The sequence below is a fragment of the Pristiophorus japonicus genome, chromosome 11 (assembly GCF_044704955.1).
Source record: "Pristiophorus japonicus isolate sPriJap1 chromosome 11, sPriJap1.hap1, whole genome shotgun sequence".
NCBI lineage: Eukaryota > Metazoa > Chordata > Chondrichthyes > Pristiophoridae > Pristiophorus > Pristiophorus japonicus.
Genome location: NC_091987.1, coordinates 219064008 through 219089542, shown reverse-complemented (window position 1 = coordinate 219089542; position 25535 = coordinate 219064008). Strand labels below are relative to the sequence as shown.

Here is a 25535-nt window from a genome sequence, read left to right as displayed (position 1 = left end):
ATCTAATTGATGCACAGCCCTTGGAGGGAGCGCTTCAGATCCAAGTGGTTTCTGCAAACTTGGATATACAACTCTCAGTTCCTTCCTCGAAATTCATTAATAAATATGATGAAAAGTTGAGGCCTTAGAATCGATCCCTGGAGAATGTCACTGGTCACATCCACTAACCAGTTTCTTCCCGGTTATCCCCACTCTCCCAACGCTGGGGCTCGAGCCATCGGGATTTCCGAGCGGGAATCGGGCAGGGTCACCCTGGGCTCCCATCGAGCTCCCAGAGCAACAGCCAAACATTCCCTCACAAAGCTGCCTGGCCCGTCCTCGTCCCATTGTGTCGGCAATGCCCAGGAGGAGGAACCGCCTGTACAGGGAAAGGATAGTGCCTGGCGACCCCCTATCAACACCAGCAGGCTGTTGCCCCTGTTCCCAGATCCCCCCCCCCTCACCAGGAAACCTCCCTCACCAGGAAACCTCCCTGCTCTGAAACGGGCTCTGAAACATTCCCTCTGTCGCCGATGCGGACTGCAGTGGCCAATCTCCCTGCGGTTATTGAGGCTGTCCTGCGATATGAGCGATCCCAGGGAGCGGCTGCCTGGAGCTGTGTTACAGGTGACGCGGGGCAGCTTCCCTAACAGCCTTGGGTTCCTGCGCCTCTTGCATTTGAAATGGATTTGATTTGGGTTTTTGGATGTTGTGGCCTGGGGACTAAATCAGAGGGTGTGTCCTTGAATGTAATTCCCCGCCCCCAACATGTTTGCCACAAGTCTGAGTCTGCCTCGTTTCTCAAACAACTGAGCCCTCTGCTCCCGATTCACACAACGATGATAAATCCCCGCTCCAGAACCCTCTGTCCCTCTGATCTCCTCGGCACGAGCTGCGTGCTTCTCTGCCCAACGGGGCTGCCTGGACTGTATTACGGTGAGCCGCTTTGGGGTTTCCTCGGGGGTTGGGGGGGCGTGGGGGAGCTGGGTGAGGTTCTGCCAGATCACTTCCTGACTGCCAGTATTGAGGGGAGGGTGCTGTGCACTTGGGGAAGTGCTGAAACCTCTTGTGTACAAGGCTTGTATTACTTCGAGTATAGAAGATTAAAGGGTGATGTCATGAAGTATTTCTTTACACAAGCAGCAGTAGAAATCTGGAGCTCTCTTTCCCCCAAAAAGCTGTTGCAGCTGGGGGACGATTGGAAACTTCAAAATGGAGATGGATGGATTTTTTTTGTTGAGTAAGAGGGTTAAGGGTTGTGGAACCAAGGTGGGTAGCTGGAGTTAAGATTCAGATCAGTCATAATCTAACTGAATGGCAGAACAGGCTCGAGGGGCTGAATGGCCTCCTCCTGTTCCTGTGTAACAGGCTCGAGGGGCTGAATGGGCCTCCTCCTGTTCCTGTGTTACAGGCTCGAGGGGCTGAATGGCCTCCTCCTGTTCCTGTGTAACAGGCTCGAGGGGCTGAATGGGCCTCCTCCTGTTCCTGTGTAACAGGCTCGAGGGATTGAATGGGCCTCCTCCTGTTCCTGTGTAACAGGCTCGAGGGGCTGAATGGCCTCCTCCTGTTCCTGTGTAACAGGCTCGAGGGGCTGAATGGCCTCCTCCTGTTCCTGTGTAACAGGCTCGAGGGGCTGAATGGGCCTCCTCCTGTTCCTGTGTAACAGGCTCGAGGGGCTGAATGGCCTCCTCCTGTTCCTGTGTAACAGGCTCGAGGGGCTGAATGGCCTCCTCCTGTTCCTGTGTTCTCATAAATGCAAGTTGTTGCTGAGCGAAGTGAGGTTCGGAGAATCTGGCAATGAACACTTGTCTTTGAGATGTGGCCTTTTGCCAAGTAGAGACTGTGTTTGCAAATGGATCATGGATTCTGTTCTAAGGGTTGCTTCATTGTTGGTGAGAATTAATTGAATTCCACGTCGGGTATTTCTAGGCAGCCGATGCTGAAAACTCAGCTGACTGACCCAGAGCTGGGCAAGTGGGGACTGAGTATTGGCAGCTTCTGACCGTATATTGGAGTTGGAAACATTGATCGGGCGTTTGTAAAATGTCTGGGTGTGAGTTCATTATTCCGTGCAAGTCCCAGAGTTGGAGGGAGGTGCCTGGGAGTTTGTTACCAAACCGTGGTCACTTTGAGCCGCTCTGTCAAGTGCCTCCTCCATCCGCTCAAGAGTAAACAGCGGCTAGCCGTTGCCGAGGGTCCAGCCGTTCCTGGAATGTGCTCGGATTTATTGCCACACCGACTGGCCTTGTCATTCATCGTGTTCCTTATCTGGAAGTGAAAAAAAAAGGATAAATTTAGACTCTCATTCTGTTCTGTGTCGCGATAGCTAAGCCTGCACTGTCAGCTGGGACCAGTGTAACCCAGAAATCCGAGGGCCACACCAGAGGCCTCTGTAGCTGAACCTTGGGGCGCTGGAGGTCAGGAGGGGGCGGCGCATGACTTTGGGGAGAACGACTGCAGGACTATCGACACCTCCCGCTGATGTCACTGTTGTGGCTTGTGTTTGTCATCGGAACTCTAAAGATTGGATTCCTGGTCCCAGTACGCTGAGGGGGGTGACCTAGGAGTAGACAGTTTCTGCTGAAAATGCTGTTCATGGACACGGAGGCTCGAAGGTGAAAGCTCCTGGTCTCCTCAGTGGCCATGAATGTGGAATAGTTCGGTGAGTTTATGACTGATTCACCGTGCAGTTCATTTTTTTTTTTTTGACCCCTCGCTCCAGTTCGGATGACGGAGCAACGCGGATTGATTCTGCACTCTGCCGTGAGCCTGCTCACTTTACTGGAGAACGAGTTAAGCGCTTGAATTATAAGTCTTATAAATTGAAATTGAGTTTGATGCAAGTTTGAATTGCAGCTTGTGATATTTTTTAAATCTTACTAACTGTTTGTTTTATGCTGTGTTGCGAGAATTGCAGTCGGGGAGTGTTTTACTTCCCCCTCACTTGGGTTACTGTGAGCCGAGTTAGTGTTTGATGACACTTTGTCCCTGACAGCTAATGCTCTTTCCAGTGTCAGGTTGAATCCCAAGGTCGATCGGCAGATAGCAAGATAATGCTGCTGCAAAATAAAACATTCCTCTTTCAGGCACCCAGTGCCCATCAAACACTCCCAGGGCAGGTACAGGGGGTTAGATACAGAGTAAAGCTCCCTCTACACTGTCCCATCAAACACTCCCAGGGCAGGAACAGGGGGTTAGATACAGAGTAAAGCTCCCTCTACACTGTCCCATAAAACACTCCCAGGACAGGTACAGGGGGTTAGATACAGAGTAAAGCTCCCTCTACTACTCGGGGATCAAGGGTTATGGCGAGAAAGCAGGAAGGGGGTACTGAAGTTTCATGTTCAGCCATGAACTCATTGAATGGCGGTGCAGGCTAGAAGGGCTGAATGGCCTGCTCCTGCACCTATTTTCTATGTTTCTATGTACACTGTCCCATCAAACACTGCCAGGGCAGGTACAGGGGGTTAGATACAGAGTAAAGCTCCCTCTACACTGTCCCATCAAACACTGCCAGGGCAGGTACAGGGGGTTAGATACAGAGTAAAGCTCCCTCTACACTGTCCCATCAAACACTCCCAGGGCAGGTACAGGGGGTTAGATACAGAGTAAAGCTCCCTCTACACTGTCCCATCAAACACTGCCAGGGCAGGTACAGGGGGTTAGATACAGAGTAAAGCTCCCTCTACACTGTCCCATCAAACACTCCCAGGGCAGGTACAGGGGGTTAGATACAGAGTAAAGCTCCCTCTACACTGTCCCATCAAACACTCCCAGGGCAGGTACAGGGGGTTAGATACAGAGTAAAGCTCCCTCTACACTCCCAACAGGGGCCTCCCCCTCAATGGCACTTCCCACAGCAGCAGTGCTGTGGCCTCTTGGAGTGAGATTACCAATCTAATGTGAAATTCTGGGTTTTGTGCAGTTGCAGTTGTTCTGCTCATTTCATCTGGAACTCTAACAGACTGAAGACTCGCTGATCCTGTCCGTCTTGTCTGGATCTGACTCCAGGTTGCAGGGGTGAAAGCTTAAGCTACCGCACGCACCGCCCAGTCCCTTGCGCGAATGTTTGCTCCATCGTGTCCCTGCCGCCCTTGGGTGTGCTCTGTAAGGGATTAAGTCTGACATTTCTTTTCGTTAGAAACATGTTGCTCTGGATTTGTGGGTAGAAGCACAAGCTTGGTATTGTGGAACTGGCTGAACCTGTTTCCAGTTTGCTCGACACAGAATCAGTGAGCTTCAGGCTGGTACACTCAACTGAGTCAGAAGGTCGTGGCTTCAATCCTGCCACGAGAGCTGAGCACATCAACCAGTCCAACACACCCAATGCAGTGCTGAGGGAGTGCCGCACGGTCGGAGGGGCCGTGCTGAGGGAGCGCCGCACGGTCGGAGGGGCAGTGCTGAGGGAGCGCCGCACGGTCGGAGGGGCCGTGCTGAGGGAGCGCCGCACGGTCAGAGGGGCCGTGCTGAGGGAGCGCCGCACGGTCGGAGGGGCCGTGCTGAGGGAGCGCCGCACGGTTGGAGGGGGCAGTGCTGAGGGAGCGCCGCACGGTCAGAGGGGCCGTGCTGAGGGAGCGCCGCACTGTCGGAGGGGGCAGTGCTGAGGGAGCGCCGCACGGTCAGAGGGGCAGTGCTGAGGGAGCGCCGCACGGTCAGAGGGGCAGTGCTGAGGGAGCGCCGCACGGTCGGAGGGGGCAGTGCTGAGGGAGCGCCGCACGGTCGGAGGGGGCAGTGCTGAGGGAGCGCCGCACGGTCAGAGGGGGCCGTGCTGAGGGAGCGCCATGCTGAGGGAGCGCCATACTGAGGGAGCGTACATTATCCCAGGGGCGGTACTAAGGGAGTCATCATCCTCGGCAGTCCCTCGGAATCGAGGAAGACTTGCTTCCACTCTTTAAAAATGAGTCCTTAGGTGGCTGAATAGTCCAATACAAGAACCACAGTTCCTGTCACAGGTGGGACAGACAGTGGTTGAGGGAAGGGGAGGGTGGGACAGGTTTGCCGCACGCTCCTTCCGCTGTCTGCGCTTGATTTCTGCATGCTCTCGGCGACGAGACTCGAGGTGCTCAGCGCCCTCCCGGATGCACTTCCTCCACTTAGGGCGGTCTTGGGCCAGGGACTCCCAGGTGTCAGTGGGGATGTTGCACTTTATCAGGGAGGCTTTGAGGGTGTCCTTGAAACGTTTCTTCTGCCCACCTGGGCTCGCTTGCCGTGAAGGAGTTCCGAGTAGAGCGCTTGCTTTGGGAGCCTCGTATCTGGCATGCGGACGATGTGGCCCGCCCAGCGGAGCTGGTCGAGTGTGGTCAGTGTTTCAATGCTGGGTATGTTGGCCTGGTCGAGGACACTAACGTTGGTGCGTCTGTCCTCCCAGGGAATTTGTAGGAGCTTGCGGTGACATTGGTTGTATTTCTCCAGCGACTTGAGGCGTCTACTGTACATGGTCCATGTCTCTGAGCCATACAGGAGGGCGGGTATCACTACAGCCCCGCACTGTCGGAGGGGCAGTGCTGAGGGAGCCCCGCACTGTCGGAGGGGCAGTGCTGAGGGAGCCCCGCACTGTCGGAGGGGCAGTGCTGAGGGAGCCCCGCACTGTCGGAGGGGCAGTGCTGAGGGAGCCCCGCACTGTCGGAGGGGCAGTGCTGAGGGAGCCCCGCACTGTCGGAGGGGCAGTGCTGAGGGAGCGCCGCACTGTCGGAGGGGCAGTGCTGAGGGAGCGTCGCACTGTCGGAGGGTCAGTCTTTTGGATGAAACTTTTAACTGAGTCCCCTCTACTGTCAGGTGGACGTAAAAGGTCCTCGGGTATGTTTTCTAAAGTGTCCTGGCCAACATTCCACCTGTAACTAAAACCGATTAACTGGCCATTCCTATCACATGGTATGTGGTCTTGCTGCTTATGTCACTGGACCCACAATCCAGAGATTCCAAAGACTGATCTACTCAATGTGTCTTCCGTCTGTTAGAGTTCCAGACAATGTGAACTGTGGCAGGTTCAGAATTTGAATTTAGTTTTTTAAAAAAAAATCTGGAAATAAAAATCTGCGATCCGTAAAAGTGACCATGAAGCTGTAGGATTGTCGTTGGGTTTTTAACGGGTTTACTAATGTCCTTTTTCGGGAAGGAAACCTGCCATCCTTACCCAGTTTGGGCCTATAGGTGACTCCATTCTCACACCAGCGTGGTCACCACCGTCTCCCGTCCTGCCACTGGCTCACGGGTCTCGAATAACAAATAAAACTGCTGTGTACAAATTGCCTGCTGTGTTTTGCCTAAAAAGTGATTTCAGAATTTGATTGGCAGTCAAGCACTCTGGGACGTCCCAAGGACATGAAGGCGCTATATCAATGCGGGTTTGTTTAATGTGTGCAGTCTGTTCCCCTGGCTCTCTGCCTGTACTGGCATTGGGTGAGATCACAAGCTGGACGGTCGAGGGGTGCTGGGGAAACGAGGTTCAGCCCGGCCGCATGTTACTGATTGACAAACCACCCAGGCCCGGAGCTATGTTGCTGTGCCTTCATCACGATGCTTCTGGGCAGCATTTATAGGGTTAATTGCGAGCCTGGCTGTAAGGAAATAGTGAGAACTCGGTGCTGTAACTGGAACCGCTGTTCACCGTCTATTTAAAGCCCCGCGCTCTGCACTTGGATCACAAGAGATGCAAATGGCATCTTTTCATCAGTGCTGGAAAATAAAACTTCAAAATAAACTTCCCACAAGGTTCAATTTTGTATTTACAGACTGACATTCACTTGCTTTGACTTCTGGAGGGAATGGAAACCTCCCCCACGTCCCGTCCCCCCACCAGCTCCTCCCTTTATCTCTCTGTCTCTGTTTTCTCTCCTCACACCGCCTCCCCTGACTCTGCTCAGTATCATTTTATCCCTGCTGTGCTAAAGTCACCTCATCGCTGAGAGCTGTTTAGGTGCAGCTGTGGAGAGGGACAGGACTGAGGGGCAGGGTGGGGGAGCAGTGAGAGAGAGGGGGGTGTGTGGGGAGCAGGCTGTTTAGGGTGCGTTTCCTGAGACCCTGTTCGTAATGTCTGTTATATTCTGACACGGATTAATCATCCGGAGATGAAATATTCCAGGGGTATGTTGTGCTGTGTGGTTGGTCGGCCTGGTGCACCTTCACAATATCAGCAGCATGCGTTCTCATTTTCCCTTGATTTAAAATTTCAAGATTGCACTGATCCCGGAGTCTTTCCCCCCACCCCCCGGGGGGAGAGGAGGGCGTGTGTTCCCGGAGTTCCTGGGGCAGTGTTTGTGGGATCCCAGGATCTCTGCAGTATCCTGCTGTCAGTGCTGGTACTGAGGTGCTTCACAGAGCATCGAAGCCCATTCAGTAATCGGAGTTCATCAATATTTTATTGGAAGGTTTTGAAGGCTATTGTGTTGCTGCTGAGAGCTGCGATGAATGTGTCTTTACCCGCAGAGTCCGGGGAATCAGCAACAACAACAACCTGTATTTATATAGCACCTTTAACAGTGAAACATCCCAAAGCACTTCAGGAGTATTATGTGATAAAAAATTTGACACCAAGCTGCACAAGTAGAAATTAGCGTAGATGACAAAAAGCTTGGTCAAAGAGGTAGGTTTTAAGGAGCACCTTGAAGGGGGAATGAGAAACGGAGAGGTTTAGGGAGGGAGTTCGAGATTGCGTCCCAAGCAACAGAAGGTACGGCCACCGATGGTTAAGCGATTATAGTCAGGGATGTTCGAGAGCGCAGAATTAAAGGAGCGCAGAGATCTGGGAGGGTGGGGAGGTTGTGGGGCTGGAGGTAATTAGAGATAGGGAGGGGTGAGGCCATGGAGGGATTTGTAAATAAGAATGTGAATTTTGAAATTGAGGCAATGCCAGAAAGCCCAAAACAACCTGTGAAAGAAAGACTTGCATTTCTATAGCGCCTTTCACAACTTCAGGACGTCCCAAAGCGCTTCACAACCAATGAAGTACTTTTGAAGTGCAATCACTGTTGTAATGTGGGAAATGCAGCAGCCAACTTGTACACAGCAAACTCCCACACACAGCAATGTGATAATGACCAGATCATCTAGCCTCGTTCTGTGCTGTGCAGCTATGTTGATCCGAGAAGATGGCCCAACACCATCGGCCTTTGCAGTGGTTTGACGCCCACGGAATACTGTTCTCCAGCAAGAAACAGCTGGATGTTGGGGGATGAGATCAGACGCGCCTGGTTCTGTGATGCATGGGTGTGGTGAGGGAATGCTGAGGTATTTCGAATTGCGTGCGTGGTGTGTGTGGGCTTTTGGAATGGGTCTGCAATCAGATTAATGATTCCACAGTTGGCTGATTGTGCTCCTGATGCAACACTTCCAGCATCCCTCTCCCTTTTTACTTATTTAAATCATTGGCGGAATGTGAGCATCGCTGGCCAGGCCGGCATTTATTGCCCATCCATAATTGCCCCTTGAGAAGGTGGTGGTGAGCCGCCTTGTTGAACCGCTGCAGTCCGTGTGGTGAAGGTGCTCCCACAGTGCTGTTAGGGAGGGAGTTCCAGGATTGTGACCCAGCGACGATGAAGGAACGGCGATATATTTCCATGTTCTCTCTTGGCTTGGTCAGCTCTCCCTGGAGTTTGAGTGCCATGCTTCTGTCCCTCTTCAGTCCATGGGCAAACAATGAATTTTTTTGTATTTTATCCAGTTTCCCCCTTTTTTTTTTCGGGGAGCGAATCCTTGCTGGGAAATAACCATTGGTCGCAAGCAAGCCTAGATACCGAGTGTTGGGAGGCTATTTACCTGTGGCGGGCTGCACAGTCGTGACCGAGATCTGCATTTTCTGGGTTAGCGATTGGGAATGGGAAGCCTGGCTAAAGTTCTATCTTCCTAGCCTGGGGGAGGGGGGGGAGCTGCTGAACCCAACGGTAATGACCTGGCCCAGATAAGCTCAGCCAGAATAGGCCATGGCTTGAACTGGGAGCCTGGCGTGGTGTCAGAACCAGGTATGTCACTTCACTTTGTTGTTGCGCTCTCTGATTTAGCAACTGTTGAAGGAGGGATGTTGAATGAGCCAGGGTTGTATTTTCAATGGTTGCAATGCTGTTATTGTCCTGTGTGTCCGGAGCGTTCCAGTGTCGCAGGGATCATCAGTCGATTGGACCCGTCCCTGTCATAATGCAGGCACCTCCATACAATGCGTGAAGCACCATCTATTTCTCGCTCATCCACTCACTCACTGTTGTGTATGGAGAAAGAGTCAGACTGAGCTCAAAGTAAAGTGTGACCGTAGTCTTTTATTGCAGGTCTCCAAAGTGCCTCTCCAACCTGTGAAGCCTTCTTAAATATCTGTGCTCCCAAGGGATTATGGAATCCCTTGGGACTCCAGGGGATGAGCCCTCTGGTGGCTGTACAGAGTAAATACAAGTTTACATATATAACACTCACCCTGAACTATTCTACTACACCTATACTTCGAGCCGGAAGATGAAAAATAATCGCCTATCTGCAGAAAATAAAATGACTAATTTCTCGGTCATCAACAGATTATTGAAGGTGCAGTGTGATCTCATGAATTAATCATGCACCACAAGATTACTGCACAAAGATCTTAATCCATCCCGGGTATTCGTCATACTATATATAAACCCCACCTGAACCCCTCGGTTATATTTCAGCCTGTAACTCACTCCCGAGTATCTGTTCTATATATGAACCCCTCAATTAAATTCTAGCCTGTAACACTCTCCCGGATATCTATTGTTTTAGAATTTTTGGGGTTATTTCATTGTCTGAAGAGCAGAGAACCATGGCAGGTATGTAACAGTCTCCAAAGTGAGATACTGGGCCACTCAAGTCTGGGGTGTGGAGTTCTGGCTCTGTACCTGTGAAAGGGACACTTCACAGAATCCAAACTCTGATCTGTCGCAATCTGTGCTGTTCACTGAGCTTTGCCTGGTTTCAGTCTGTTAGAATTTTAATTGGGACTGTTGTTTATCTGCTGCCGAGCTTGTGATTCTTGTCCGTGTGTTCTGTTTGCAGGGGATTGCAGTCTTGCTGTGTGCTGGTGATGAGGAGAGCCCTGACCCCACTCCTGAGCCCTGGAGCGGGTCTGTCCGTGTTTAGTGTTTTTATAACCTCATATTGCATATAAATAGGAGAGCAGTCTGAGTGGTGAAGCCTCTCTCAATACACATGTTCTCTTGCCTGCTGGGCCCAGATTCCGTCGTACAATGTGTCGGAGACACGTGTTTCTGAACTGGAATTAATCCTGAAACCATGTCTGTTCCAATCTCTGCGTACAATCTGTTCCAGTCGAGGGGGAGATCGCTGGCCTCTGAAGTAAGGAATAACACGACACACAAGCTGCGCCCCTCCCTTCAAGCAATACTGAGTCACATCGACCAAGCGGGTCTTGGTTCAGCCTGACACAGCAGCAGGAACCGAGAGGCTGTAACAGTCGGAGACTGACCCAGGCTGGGGCCAGTGCTCCTGTAACAGTCGGAGACTGACCCAGGCTGGGGCCAGTGCTCCTGTAACAGTCGGAGACTGACCCAGGCTGGGGCCAGTGCTCCTGTAACAGTCGGAGACTGACCCAGGCTGGGGCCAGTGCTCCTGTAACAGTCAGAGACTGACCCAGGCTGGGGCCAGTGATCTACAAGGTCCCGCGCACAACGCCCACCGGCTCTTACAGTAGGAGTACCGCGCATGCACAGAAAGTTAACGAGACCACGCACTGAAATAAACACACACACAACACAGCGCAGCTTACAGTGAACATTGGCTGGACTCTCCTCTCAAAGGGAAGGCTGAGGGGTGGCCTGATGGAGGTTTTTAAGAATATGAAAGGGTTTGAAGGATTAGACGTAGAGAAGATGCTTTCTCTTGCGGATGAGACCAGAACTCGGGGCTGTCAATCCAATGGGGAATTCAGGAGAAGCATCTTTACCCAGAGAGGGGTGAGAATGTGGGAGCTGAGATGAATAGTATCGATGCATTTAAGGGGAGGCTGGATAAACATGAGGGAGGGAGGAAGGAATAGAAGGATATGGTGATGGAGTGAAGTGGAGAGGGGCGGGAGGCTGGTGTGGAGCATAAACCCCGGCACGGAGCGGTGGGGCATAAACCCTGGCACAGAGCGGTGGGCCGAATGGCCTGTGTCTGTGCTAGTACTGAGGGGCTTGGCAGAGAAGTAAAATTGCTCTAAGTGGCCCTGAGCGAGGGAGGGGGAATATCAGCCGGGGTTCCTGCGCCTGATCGCTCGTTGGGTGAAAACAGGATTGGCTTTGATGCTCTCACGGTTCAATAGCTCTGAGGATCCGTATCCTAGTGTGATTCACAAGCTCTCGCTCTCTCAGGCTCACTCGCACCCACCTCCACCCTCTCTCTCACTCTCGCACCCACCCCCACCCTCTCTCTCACTCTCGCACCCACCCCCACCCTCTCTCTCACTCTCGCACCCACCCCCACCCTCTCTCTCTCACTCTCGCACCCACCCACACTCTCACTCTCTCGCACCCACCCCCACCCCCTCTCTCTCTCTCGCACCCACACCCTCTCTCTCGCACCCACACCCTCACTCTCGCACCCACCCACACCCTCACTCTCGCACCCACCCACACTCTCTCTCTCGCACCCACCCACACTCTCACTCTCGCACCCACCCACACCCTCACTCTCGCACCCACCCACACTCTCTCTCTCGCACCCACCCACACCCTCACTCTCGCACCCACCCACACTCTCACTCTCGCACCCACCCACACTCTCACTCTCGCACCCACCCACACTCTCACTCTCGCACCCACCCCCACCCTCACTCTCGCACCCACACCCCCACCCTCACTCTCGCACCCACACCCCCACCCTCACTCTCGCACCCACACCCCCACCCTCACTCTCGCACCCACACCCCCACCCTCACTCTCGCACCCACACCCCCACCCTCACTCTCGCACCCACACCCCCACCCTCACTCTCGCACCCACACCCCCACCCTCACTCTCGCACCCACACCCCCACCCTCACTCTCGCACCCACACCCCCACCCTCACTCTCGCACCCACACCCCCACCCTCACTCTCGCACCCACACCCCCACCCTCACTCTCGCACCCACACCCCCACCCTCACTCTCGCACCCACACCCCCACCCTCACTCTCGCACCCACACCCCCACCCTCACTCTCGCACCCACACCCCCACCCTCACTCTCGCACCCACACCCCCACCCTCACTCTCGCACCCACACCCCCACCCTCACTCTCGCACCCACACCCCCACCCTCACTCTCGCACCCACACCCCCACCCTCACTCTCGCACCCACACCCCCACCCTCACTCTCGCACCCACACCCCCACCCTCACTCTCGCACCCACACCCCCACCCTCACTCTCGCACCCACACCCCCACCCTCACTCTCGCACCCACACCCCCACCCTCACTCTCGCACCCACACCCCCACCCTCACTCTCGCACCCACACCCCCACCCTCACTCTCGCACCCACACCCCCACCCTCACTCTCGCACCCACACCCCCACCCTCACTCTCGCACCCACACCCCCACCCTCACTCTCGCATCTGTTTTTATCTGACATTCCCAGCTAAACGCTTCCCTGGCAAAACAGATATCCAACTATGGTCAGTGACCCGCTCGATTGTCAGATGTCCGGCCAAAGTCAATACCGAGACATTGCTTTCAACTGGAAAGGAAAATGTGAATTGTGGATGTGACTGAGCTGCTCATATTCCCATTGTGTTCCCGTTTTATCCGATTCCTTCCAGTCCTCTCAGCAATTTGGAACACTCTTGGGGAACTAGAAAATTAAAAGGCTGACGCCATTGTAGTTTTGCTGCTCCTAATATTCACTTTTCTGTTTGGTTACGTCTACTTCGCGGAGTGTGTGTCGATGGCATGTGTATAGTGTGTGGGATTGTGTGTCTGACACATGTACGATGTGTGAGATTGTGTGTCGATGGCATGTGTACACTGGGATTGTCTGTTCACTTTGGTCAGTCTATCAGCACTTTCTGCTGTGCAGCTTCTGATGGTCTTGCCCAACAGGCTGTCTGTGAATCATTCCCAGTGGGGCAGGATGAGACTGCCTGTCTGTGACTCTGACCCTGGTTCACTGCCTGTCACATGGCCATTTCCAGGGTACTCGCTGGTCAACAATCAGCAGCTTCCAGGTACAGCACTTGTGTCCCACAATCCTGGTCCAGACCTAGAAACATAGAAACATAGAAAGTAGGTGCAGGAGTAGGCCATTCGGCCCTTCGAGCCTGCACCACCATTCAATATGATCATGGCTGATCATGCAACTTCAGTACCCCATTCCTGCTTTCTCTCCATACTCCTTGATCCCTTTAGCTGTAAGGGCCACATCTAACTCCCTTTTGAATATATCTAATGAACTGGCATCAACAACTTTCTGTGGTATAGAATTCCACAGATTCACCACTCTCTGGGTGAAAAAGTTTCTCCTCATCTCGGTCCTAAATGGCTTACTCCTTATCTTTAGACTGTGACCCCTGGTTCTGGACTTCCCCAACATCGGGAACATTCTTCCTGCATCTAACCTGTCCAGTCCCGTCATAATTTTATATGTTTCTATGAGATCCCCTCTCATTCTTCTAAATTCCAGTGAATATAAGCCTAGTCGATCCAGTCTTTCTTCATATGTCAGTCCTGCCATCCCGGGAATCAGTCTGGTGAACCTTCGCTGCACTCCCTCAATAGCAAGAATGTCCTTCCTCAGATTAGGAGACCAAAACTGAACACAATACATAAGAACATAAGAACATAAGAATTAGGAACAGGAGTAGGCCATCTAGCCCCTCGAGCCTGCTCCGCCATTCAACAAGATCATGGCTGATCTGGCCGTGGACTCAGCTCCACTTACCCGCCCGCTCCCCGTAACCCTTAATTCCCTTATTGGTTAAAAATCTATCTATCTGTGACTTGAATACATTCAACGAGCTAGCCTCAACTGCTTCCTTGGGCAGAGAATTCCACAGATTCACAACCCTCTGGGAGAAGAAATTCCTTCTCGACTCGGTTTTAAATTGGCTCCCCCGTAATACTCAAGGTGTGGTCTCACCAAGGCCCTGTACAACTGCAATTAGACCTCCCTGCTCCTATACTCAAATCCTCTCGCTATGAAGGCCAGCATGCCATTTGCTTTCTTCACCGCCTGCTGTACCTGCATGCCAACCTTCAGTGACTGATGCACCATGACACCCAGGTCTCATTGCACCTCCCCTTTTACTAATCTGTCACCATTCAGATAATCTGCCTTCCTGTTTTTGCCACCACAGTGGATAACCTCACGTTTATCCACATTATACAGCATTTGCCATGCATTTGCCCATTTACCTAACCTGTTCAAATCACCCTGCAGCCACTTAGCATCCTCCTCACAGCTCATGCTTCCACACAGCTTAGTGTCATCTGCAAACTTGGAGATATTCCACTCAATTCCTTTGTCTAAATCATAGAAACATAGAAAATAGGTGCAGGAGTAGGCCATTCGACCCTTCCAGCCTGCACCACCATTCAATGAGTTCATGGCTGAACATGCAACTTCAGTACCCCATTCCTGCTTTCTCGCCATACCCCTTCATCCCCCTAGTAGTAAGGACTATATCTAACTCTTTTTTGAATATATTTAGTGAATTGGCCTCAACAACTTTCTGTGGCAGAGAATTCCACAGGTTCACCACTCTCTGGGTGAAGAAGTTTCTCCTCATCTCGGTCCTAAATGGCTTATCCCTTATCCTTTGACTGTGACCCCTGGTTCTGGACTTCCCCAACATTGGGAACATTCTTCCTGCATCTAACCTGTCTAAACCCATCAGAATTTTAAACGTTTCTATGAGACCCCTCTCATTCTTCTGAACTCCAGTGAATACAAGCCCAGTTGATCCAGTCTTTCTTGATATGTCAGTCCCGCTATCCCGGGAATCAGTCTGGTGAACCTTCGCTGCACTCCCTCAATAGCAAGAATGTCCTTCCTCAAGTTAGGAGACCAAAACTGTACACAATACTCCAGGTGTGGCCTCACCAAGGCCCTGTACAACTGTAGCAATACCTCTCTGCCCCTGTACTCAAATCTCCTCGCTATGAAGGCCAACATGCCATTTGCTTTCTTAACCGCCTGCTGTACCTGCATGCCAACCTTCAATGACTGATGTACCATGACACCCAGGTCTCGTTGCACCTCCCCTTTTCCTAATCTGTCACCATTCAGATAATCGTCTGTCTTTCTGTTTTTACCACCAAAGTGGATAACCTCACATTTATCCACATTATCTGCCATGCATTTGCCCACTTACCTAACCTATCCAAGTCACTCTGCAGCCTCATAGCATCCTCCTCGCAGCTCACACTGCCACCCAACTTAGTGTCATCTGCAAATTTGGAGATACTACATTTAATCCCCTCGTCCAAATCATTAATGTACAATGTAAACAGCTGGGGCCCCAGCACAGAACCTTGCGGTACCCCACTAGTCACTGCCTGCCATTCTGAAAAGTACTCATTCACTCCTACTCTTTGCTTCCTGTCTGACAAACAGTTCTCAATCCATGTCAGCACACTACCCCCAATCCCATGTGCTTTAACTTTGCACATTAATCTCTTGTGTGGGACCTTGTCGAAAGCCTTCTGAAAGTCCAAATATACCACATCAACTGGTTCTCCCTTGTCCACTCTACTGGAAACATCCTCAAAAAATTCCAGAAGATTTGTCAAGCATGATTTCCCTTTCACAAATCCATGCTGACTTGAACCTATCATGTCACCTCTTTCCAAATGCGCTGCTATGACATCCTTAATAATTGATTCCATCATTTTACCCACTACTGATGTCAGGCTGACCGGTCTATAATTCCCTTTTTACTCTCTTCCCTCCTTTTTTTAAAAAGTGGGGTTACATTGGCTACCCTCCACTCCATAGGATCTGATCCAGAGTCTATGGAATGTTGGAAAATGACTGTCAATGCATCCGCTATTTCCAAGGCCACCTCCTTAAGTACTCTGGGATGCAGTCCATCAGGCCCTGGGGATTTATCGGCCTTCAATCCCATCAATTTCCCAACACAATTTCCCGACTAATAAGGATTTCCCTCAGTTCCTCCTTCTTACTTGACCCTCTGACCCCTTTTATATCCGGAAGGTTGTTTGTGTCCTCCTCAGTGAATACCGAACCAAAGTACTTGTTCAATTGGTCTGCCATTTCTTTGTTCCCCGTTATGACTTCCCCTGATTCTGACTGCAGGGGACCTACGTTTGTCTTTACTAACCTTTTTCTCTTTACATATCTATAGAAACTTTTGCAGTCCGTCTTAATGTTCCCTGCAAGCTTCCTCTCGTACTCTATTTTCCCTGCCCTAATCAAACCCTTTGTCCTCCTCTGCTGAGTTCTAAATTTCTCCCAGTCCCCAGCTTCACTGCTATTTCTGGCCAATTTGTATGCCACTTCCATGGCTTTAATACTATCCCTGATTTCCCTTGATAGCCACGGTTGAGCCACCTTTCCTTTTTTATTTTTACGCCAGACAGGGATGTACAATTGTTGTAGTTCATCCATGCGGTCTCTAAATGTCTGCCATTGCCCATCCACTGTCAACCCCTTAAGTATCATTTGCCAATCTATCCTAGCCAATTCATGCCTCATACCTTCAAAGTTACCCTTTTTTAAGTTCTGGACCATGGTCTCTGAATTAACTGTTACATTCTCCATCCTAATGTAGAATTCCACCATATTATGGTCACTCTGCCCCAAGGGGCCTCGGACAACGAGATTGCTAATTAATCCTCTCTCATTGCACAGCACCCAGTCTAAGATGGCCTCCCCCCTCGTTGGTTCCTCGACATATTGGTCTAGAAAACCATCCCTTATGCACTCCAGGAAATCCTCCTCCACTGTATTGCTTCCAGTTTGGCTAGCCCAATCTATATGCATATTAAAGTCACCCATGATAACTGCTGCACCTTTATTGCATGCACCCCTAATTTCCTGTTTGATGCCCTCCCCAACATCACTACTACTGTTTGGAGGTCTGTACACAACTTCCACTAACGTTTTTTGCCCTTTGGTGTTCTGCATCCAAGCTAATGTCCTTCCTAACTATTGCATTAATCTCTTTTTAACCAGCAATGCTACCCCACCTCCTTTTCCTTTTATTCTATCCTTCCTGAATGTTGAATACCCATGGATGTTGAGTACCCATGGATGTTGAGTTCCCAGCCCTGATTAATGTATATTGTAAATAGCTGGGGTCCCAGCACTGAACCTTGCGGCACCCCACTGGTCACTGCCTGCCATTCTGAAAAGGACCCGTTTATTCCCACTCTTTGTTTCCTGTCTGCCAACCAGTTCTCTATCCACGTCAATACATTACCCCCAATACCATGTGCCTTAATTTTGCACACTAATCTCTTGTGTGGGACCTTGTCAAAAGCTTTTTGAAAGTCCAAATACACCACATCCACTGGTTCTCCCTTGTCCACTCTGCTAGTTACATCCTCAAAAAATTCTTGAAGATTTGTCGAGCATGATTTCCCCTTCATAAATCCATGCTGACTTGGACCGATCCTGTCACTGCTTTTCAAATGCGCTGCTTTTACATCTTTAGTAATTGATTCCAGCATTTTCCCCATCACCGATGTCCGGCTAACCGGTCTATAATTCCTTGTTTTCTCTCTCCCTCCTTTTTTTTAAAAGTGGGTTTACATTAGCTACCCTCCAATCCATAGGTACTGATCCAGAGTCTATGGAATTTTGGAAAATGATCACCAATGCATCCATTAATTTTAGGGCCACGAGAATCATGGGACTGTTTATTAAATGTTACATCAACACAGCATGAACTATTTCAGCTGGGAATGATGTATAATCCAATTGGAAACAAAAACTCCTCCACTCTCAATCTTGCTCAGGGCTCCATAATTTCGCACTCCGCTAGTTCTTCACTCACTCACTGTACATTGAATAACCGGCGTACTGTTATCTCTCACTGTCACTGATCCCTACTACGGAATGTGAGTGTTAGTCTGACAGAGTGGTGAATCCTGGGAATCGAAGGTCAATTAAAAGGGAGCTTTACTCTGTATCTAACCCTGTGCTGTACCTGCCCTGGGAGTGTTAGGGACTGTATAACACTGGGGTACAGTACTGGTGGGTACAGGTCCGTCACTGTATAATACTGGGGTACAGTACTGGTGGGTACAGGTCTGTCCCTGTGTAACCCTGGGGCACTGTACTGGTGGGTACAAGTCTGTCACTGTATAACATGGGCACAGTACTGGTGGGTTCAGGTCTGTCACTATATAATATTAGGGTACAGTACTGTGGGTACAGGTCTGTCGCTGTATAATACTGGGGTACAGTGCTGGTGGGTACAGGTCTGTCACTGTATATTACTGGGGTACAGTACTGGTGGGTACAGGTCTGTCGCTGTATAATACTGGGGTACAGGTCTGTCGCTGTATAATGGTGGGTACAGGTCTGTCGCTGTATAATGGGGTACAGTACTGGTGGATACAGGTTTATCGCTGTATTGGGAACAGTAGCATAGTGATAACGTCAGTGGACCAGTAATCCAGGGGCCTGGGCTAATGATCCAGGGACACGAGTTCAAATCTCACCGCGGCAGCTGTGGAATTTTAATTCAATTAATTAAATAAAAAATCTGGAATAAAATGCTAGTATCAGTAATGATGACCATGAAACTATCGGATTGTCGTAAAAGCCCATCTGGTTCACTAATTGTGCTTTAGGGAAGGAAATCTGCCGTCCTTACCCGGTCGGGCCTACATGTGACTCCAGACCCACAGCAGTGTGGTTGACTTTTAACTGCCCTCTGAAATGGCCCAGCGAGACCCTCAGTTGTACACAACCGCTACGAAACACAATAATAAGAATAAAATAGGATTGACCTCGGCACTTGCTATGGACATGACAACGGCACACCCAGCCCAGACAACCCTGCAAAGTCCTTCTCACCAACATCTGGGGACTTGTACCAAAATTGGGAGAGCTGTCCCTCAGGCAAGTCAAGCAACAGCCTGATATACTCACAGAATCATACCTTTCAGCCAATGACCCAGACTCCTCCATCACCATCCCTGGGTATGTCCTGTCCCACCGGCAGGACAGGCCCACCAGGGGTGGTGGCTCAGCGGTATACAGTCGGGAGGGAGTGGCCCTGGGAGTCCTCAACATTGACTCCAAACCCCATGTAGTCTCATGGCTTCAGGTCAAGCATTGGCAAGGAAACCTCCTGCTGATTACCACCTACCGCCCTCTCTCAGCTGGTGAATCAGTACTCCATCATGGTGAACACCACTTGGAAGAAGCACTGAGAGTAGCAAGGGCACAGAATGTACTCTGGGTGGGAGAATTTAATGTCCGTCACCAAGAGTGGCTCGGTAGCACCACTACTGACTAAGCTGGCCAAGTCCTGAAGGACATAGCTGCCAAACCGGGCCTGCAGCAGGTGGTGAGAGAGCACGAGGGAAAAACCTACTTGACCTTGTCCTCACAAATCTACCTGTCGCAGATGCATCTGTCCATGACAACATTGATAGCAGTGACCACCGCAGTGTCATTGTGGAGATGAAGTCCCGTCTTCACACTGAGGACACCCTCCATCGTGTTGTGTGGCACTACCACCGTGCTAAATGGGATAGATTCAGAACAGATCTAGCAGCTCAAAACTGGGCATCCATGATGTGCTGTGGGCCATCAGCAGCAGCAGAATTGTATTCCACCACAATCTGTAACCTCATGGCCTGGCATATCCCTCATTCTACCGTTACCATCAAGCCATATAAATACTGTGGCCACAAAAGCGGGTCAGAGGCTGGGTATTCTGTGGCGAGTGTCTCACCTCCTGACTCCCCAAAGCCTTCCCACCATCTACAAGGCACAAGTCAGGAGTGTGATGGAACACTCTCCACTTGAATGGATGAGTGCAGCTCCAACAACACCATCCAGGACAAAGTAGCTCGCTTTGGCACCCCATCCCATTCACTCCCTCCACCACCGGCCCACCGTGGCTGCAGTGTGTACCATCTACAAGATGCACTGCGGCAACTCGCCAAGGCTTCTTCGGCAGCACCTCCCAAACCCGTGAGCTCTACCACCTAGAAGGACAAGGGCAGCAGGCGCATGGGAACACCATCACCTCCACGTACCCCTCCCAGTCACACACCATCCTGACTTGGAAATATATCGGCCGTTCCTTCATCGTCGCTGGGTCAAAATCCTTGAATTCTCAACCGAACAGCACTGTGGGAGCACCTTCACCACACGGACTGCAGCGGTTCAAGAAGGCGGCTCACCACCACCTTCTCAAGGGACAATTAGGGATGGGCAATAAATGCTGATCTTGCCAGCGACGCCCACATCCCAGGAATGAATAAAAACAAAAATAACACTGGGGTACAGTACTGTCACTATATAACACTGGGGTTCAGTACTGGTGGGTACAGGTCTGTCACTGTATAACACTGGGGTACAGTACTGGTGGGTACAGGTCTGTCACTGTATAACTGGGGTACAGTACTGGTGGGTACAGGACTGTCACTGTATATCACTGGGGTACAGTACTGGTGGGTACAGGTCTGTCACTATAACACTGGGGTACGGTACTGGTGAGTACAGGTTTGTCACTAACACTGGGGTACAGTACTGTCACTATATAACACTGGGGTACAGTACTGGTGGGTACAGGTCTGTCACTGTATAACACTGGGGTACAATACTGGTGGGTACAGGTCTGTCACTGTATAACACTGGGGTACAGTACTGGTGGGTACAGGTCTGTCACTATAACACTGGGGTACGGTACTGGTGGGTACAGGTTTGTCATTGTATAACACGAGTACAGTACTGGTGGGTACAGGTCTGTCACTGTATAACATGAGTACAGTACTGGTGGGTACAGGTCTGTCACTGTATAACACTGGGGTACAGTACTGGTGGGTACAGGTTTGTCACTGTATAACACTGGGGTACAGTACTGGTGGGTACAGGTCTGTCACTGTATAACTGGGGTACAGTACTGGTGGGTACAGGACTGTCACTGTATAACACGAGTACAGTACTGGTGGGTACAGGTCTGTCACTGTATAACACTGGGGTACAGTACTGGTGGGTACAGGTCTGTCACTGTATAACACGAGTACAGTACTGGTGGGTACAGGTCTGTCACTGTATAACACTGGGATACAGTACTGGTGGGTACAGGTCTGTCACTGTATAACACGGGTACAGTACTGGTGGGTACAGGTCTGTCACTGTATAACACTGGGGTACAGTACTGGTGGGTACAGGTCTGTCACTGTATAACACTGGGGTACAGTACTGGTGGGTACAGGTCTGTCACTATAACACTGGGGGTACAGTACTGGTGGGTACAGGTCTGTCACTGTATAACACTGGGTACAGTACTGGTGGGTACAGGTCTGTCACTGTATAACCACTGGGGTACAATACTGGTGGGTACAGGTCTGTCACTGTATAACACTGGTACAGTACTGGGGGTACAGGTTTGTCACTGTATAACACTGGGGTACAGTACTGGTGGGTACAGGTCTGTCACTGTATAACACTGGGGTACAGTACTGGTGGGTACAGGTCTGTCACTGTATAACTGGGGTACAGTACTGGTGGGTACAGGACTGTCACTGTATAACACGAGTACAGTACTGGTGGGTACAGGTCTGTCACTGTATAACACTGGGGTACAGTACTGGTGGGTACAGGTCTGTCACTGTATAACACGAGTACAGTACTGGTGGGTACAGGTCTGTCACTGTATAACACTGGGATACAGTACTGGTGGGTACAGGTCTGTCACTGTATAACACTGGTACAGTACTGGTGGGTACAGGTCTGTCACTGTATAACACGGGTACAGTACTGGTGGGTACAGGTCTGTCACTGTATAACACTGGGGTACAGTACTGGTGGGTACAGGTCTGTCACTGTATAACACTGGGGCACAGTACTGGTGGGTACAGGTCTGTCACTGTATAACACTGGGGTACAGGTCTGTCACTGTATAACACTGGGGGTACTGGTGGGTACAGGTCTGTCACTGTATAACACTGGGGTACAGTACTGGTGGGTACAGGTCTGTCACTAACACTGGGTACAGTACTGGTGGGTACAGGTCTGTCTGCGGAAAGGAGGTGATTGACGGGATGATAAAGGAGATCAGCCTCAGCGATGAATCACTGCACTCTGAGCTGACGATGAAATTAGTTTTGTTTCTCATCAAAAGAATTTCCGGCAATAATAGCAGTTATTTTTAAATTATTACTATCGCACACATCTGTTAGTCCAATTAAACAAATGATGACTCGCTTAGATCATTTAAACCTTGAATTTCAGGTTTGTGGTGGGTTATGGGAGGTGATCGATTGTAAAATCCCCCCTCCCCCTCTCTCCCACCCCCTCCCCCTCTTCCCACCCCCTCCCTCCCTCTTCTACCGCTCCCTCTCCCCTCTCTCTCTCCCTCCCACCTCCCTCCCCCTCTCTCCGCTCCCACCCCCTCCCCCTCTCTCCGCTCCCTCTCCCCTCTCTCTCTCTCTCTCCTCCCTCCCCCTCTCTCTCTTCTCTCCCCCCCCTCTCTCCTCCCTCCCCACCCTCTCTCCTCCCTCCCCCCCTCTCTCTCTCCTCTCTCCCTCCCTCTCTCTCTCCTCCCTCCACCCCTCTCTCTCTCCTCCCTCCCCCCTCTCTCTCCTCCTCCCTCCCCCCTCTCTCTCTCCTCCCTCCCCCCTCTCTCTCTCCTCCCTCCCCCCCTCTCTCTCCACCCTCCCCCCTCTCTCTCTCCTCCCTCCCCCCTCTCTCTCTCCTCCCTCCCCCCCTCTCTCTCTCCTCCCTCCCCCCCTCTCTCTCTCCTCCCTCCCCCCTCTCTCTCTCCTCCCTCCCCCCTCTCTCTCTCCTCCCTCCCCCCTCTCTCTCTCTCCTCCCCCCCCTCTCTCTCTCCTCCCTCCCCCCCTCTCTCTCTCCTCCCTCCCCACCTCTCTCTCTCCTCCTCCCCACCTCTCTCTCTCCTCCCTCCCCCCTCTCTCTCTCTCCTCCCTCCCCCCCTCTCTCTCCCCCCCCTCTCTCTCTCCTCCCTCCCCCTCTCTCTCCTCCCTCCCCCCCTCTCTCTCTCCTCCCTCCCCCCTCTCTCTCTCCTCCCTCCCCCCTCTCTCTCTCCTCCCTCCCCCCTCTCTCTCTCCTCCCTCCCTCTCTCTCTCTCTCCCTCCCCCCCTCTCTCTCTCCTCTCTCCCCCCTCTCTCTCTCTCTCCTCCTCCCCCCTCTCTCTCTCTCCCTCCCCCTCTCTCTCTCCTCCCCCCCCTCTCTCTCCTCCCTCCCCCCTCTCTCTCTCCTCCCTCCCCCCCCTCTCTCTCTCCCTCCCCCCCCCCTCCCCCCCTCTTCTCTCTCCTCCCTCCCCCCCTCTCTCTCTCCTCCTCCCCCCCTCTCTCTCTCCTCCCTCCCCCCCTCTCTCTTCCTCCCTCCCCCCCCTCTCTCTCTCCCCTCCCCCCTCTCTCTCTCCCCTCCCCCCCTCTCTCTCTCCTCCCTCCCCCCCTCTCTCTCTCCTCCCTCCCCCCTCTCTCTCTCCTCCCTCCCCCTCTCTCTCTCCTCCCTCCCCCCTCTCTCTCTCCTCCCTCCCCCCCTCTCTCTCTCCTCCCTCCCCCCCTCTCTCTCTCCTCCCTCCCCCCTCTCTCTCTCCTCCCTCCCCCCCTCAATCTCTCCCCCCTCCCCCCCTCTCTCTCTCCCCCCTCCCCCCCTCTCTCTCTCCCCCTCCCCCCTCTCTCTCTCCTCCCTCCCCCCCTCTCTCTCTCCTCCCTCTCTCTCCTCCTCCCCCCTCTCTCTCTCCTCCCTCCCCCCTCTCTCTCTCCTCCCTCCCCCCCTCTCTCTCCTCCCTCCCCCCCTCTCTCTCTCCTCCCTCCCCCCCTCTCTCTCTCCTCCCTCCCCCCCTCTCTCTCTCCTCCCTCCCCCCCTCTCTCTCCTCCCTCCCCCCCTCTAGCTCTCCTCCCTCCCCCCTCTCGCTCTCCTCCCTCCCCCCTCTCTCTCTCTCCCTCCCCCCTCTCTCTCTCCTCCCTCCCCCCCTCTCTCTCTCCTCCCTCCCGCCCTCTCTCTCTCCTCCCTCCCCCCCTCTCTCTCTCCTCCCTCCCCCCTCTCTCTCTCCTCCCTCCCCCCTCTCTCTCTCCTCCCTCCCCCCCTCTCTCTCTCCTCCCTCCCCCCCTCTCTCTCTCCTCCCTCCCCCCTCTCTCTCTCCTCCCTCCCCCCCTCTCTCTCTCCTCCCTCCCCCCCTCTCTCTCTCCCCCCTCCCCCCCTCTCTCTCTCCCCCCTCCCCCCTCTCTCTCTCCTCCCTCCCCCCTCTCTCTCTCCTCCCTCTCTCTCCTCCCTCCCCCCTCTCTCTCTCCTCCCTCCCCCCTCTCTCTCTCCTCCCTCCCCCCTCTCTCTCTCCTCCCTCCCCCCTCTCTCTCTCCTCCCTCCCCCCCTCTCTCTCTCTCCTCCCTCCCCCCTCTCTCTCTCCTCCCTCCCCCCTCTCTCTCCTCCCTCCCCCCCTCTCTCTCTCCTCCTCCCCCCCCTCTCTCTCTCCTCCCTCCCCCCCTCTCTCTCTCCTCCCTCCCCCCCTCTCTCTCTCCTCCCTCCCCCCCTCTCTCTCTCCTCCCTCCCCCCCCCTCTCTCTCCCCCCTCCCCCCTCTCTCTCTCCCCCCTCCCCCCCTCTCTCTCTCCCCCCTCCCCCCCTCTCTCTCTCCTCCCTCCCCCCCTCTCTCTCTCCTCCCTCCCCCCTCTCTCTCTCCTCCCTCCCCCCTCTCTCTCTCCTCCCTCCCCCTCTCTCTCTCCTCCCTCCCCCCCTCTCTCTCTCTCTCCTCCCTCCCCCCCTCTCTCTCTCTCTCCTCCCTCCCCCCCTCTCTCTCTCCTCCCTCCCCCCTCTCTCTCCTCCCTCCCCCCCCTCTCTCTCCTCCCTCCCCCCCTCTCTCTCTCCTCCCTCCCCCCTCTCTCTCTCCTCCCTCCCCCCTCTCTCTCTCCTCCTGCCCCCCTCTCTCTCTCCTCCCTCCCCCCTCTCTCTCTCCTCCCTCCCCCCTCTCTCTCTCCTCCCTCCCCCCTCTCTCTCTCCTCCCTCCCCCCTCTCTCTCTCCTCCCTCCCCCCCTCTCTCTCTCCTCCCTCCCGCCTCTCTCTTCCTCCCTCCCCCCCTCTCTCTCTCCCCCCTCCCCCCCTCTCTCTCTCCTCCCTCCCCCCTCTCTCTCTCCTCCCTCCCCCCTCTCTCTCTCCCCCCTCCCCCTCTCTCTCCTCCCTCCCCCCTCTCTCTCTCCTCCCTCCCCCCTCTCTCTCTCCTCCCTCCCCCTCTCTCTCTCTCCTCCCTCCCCCCCTCTCTCTCTCCTCCCTCCCCCCCTCTCTCTCTCTCCTCCCTCCCCCCCTCTCTCTCTCCTCCCTCCCCCCCTCTCTCTCTCCTCCCCCCCTCTCTCTCTCCTCCCTCCCCCCCTCTCTCTCTCCTCCCTCCCCCTCTCTCTCCTCCCTCCCCCCCTCTCTCTCTCCTCCCTCCCCCCTCTCTCTCTCCTCCCTCCCCCCCTCTCTCTCTCCTCCCTC

General features: G+C 53.0%; 1 protein-coding gene across 4 annotated transcripts in view; it reads left to right on the top strand.

Moving 5' to 3' along the window:
* LOC139276491 (ubiquitin carboxyl-terminal hydrolase 2-like) overlaps positions 1-25535 on the top strand; it is a 137472-nt gene that overhangs the window by 12770 nt on the left and 99167 nt on the right. The window contains exon 1 of one of the 4 annotated variants that reach the window (XM_070894574.1): positions 2311-2641. The exons of 2 other annotated variants lie outside the window; for them this stretch is intronic. The gene's annotated coding sequence lies outside the window, so the exon portion shown is untranslated. Of the gene's footprint in view, positions 1-2310; positions 2642-2683; positions 2772-25535 lie in introns of those variants that run through there. One more of the 4 variants, XM_070894578.1, reaches the window with a different exon arrangement.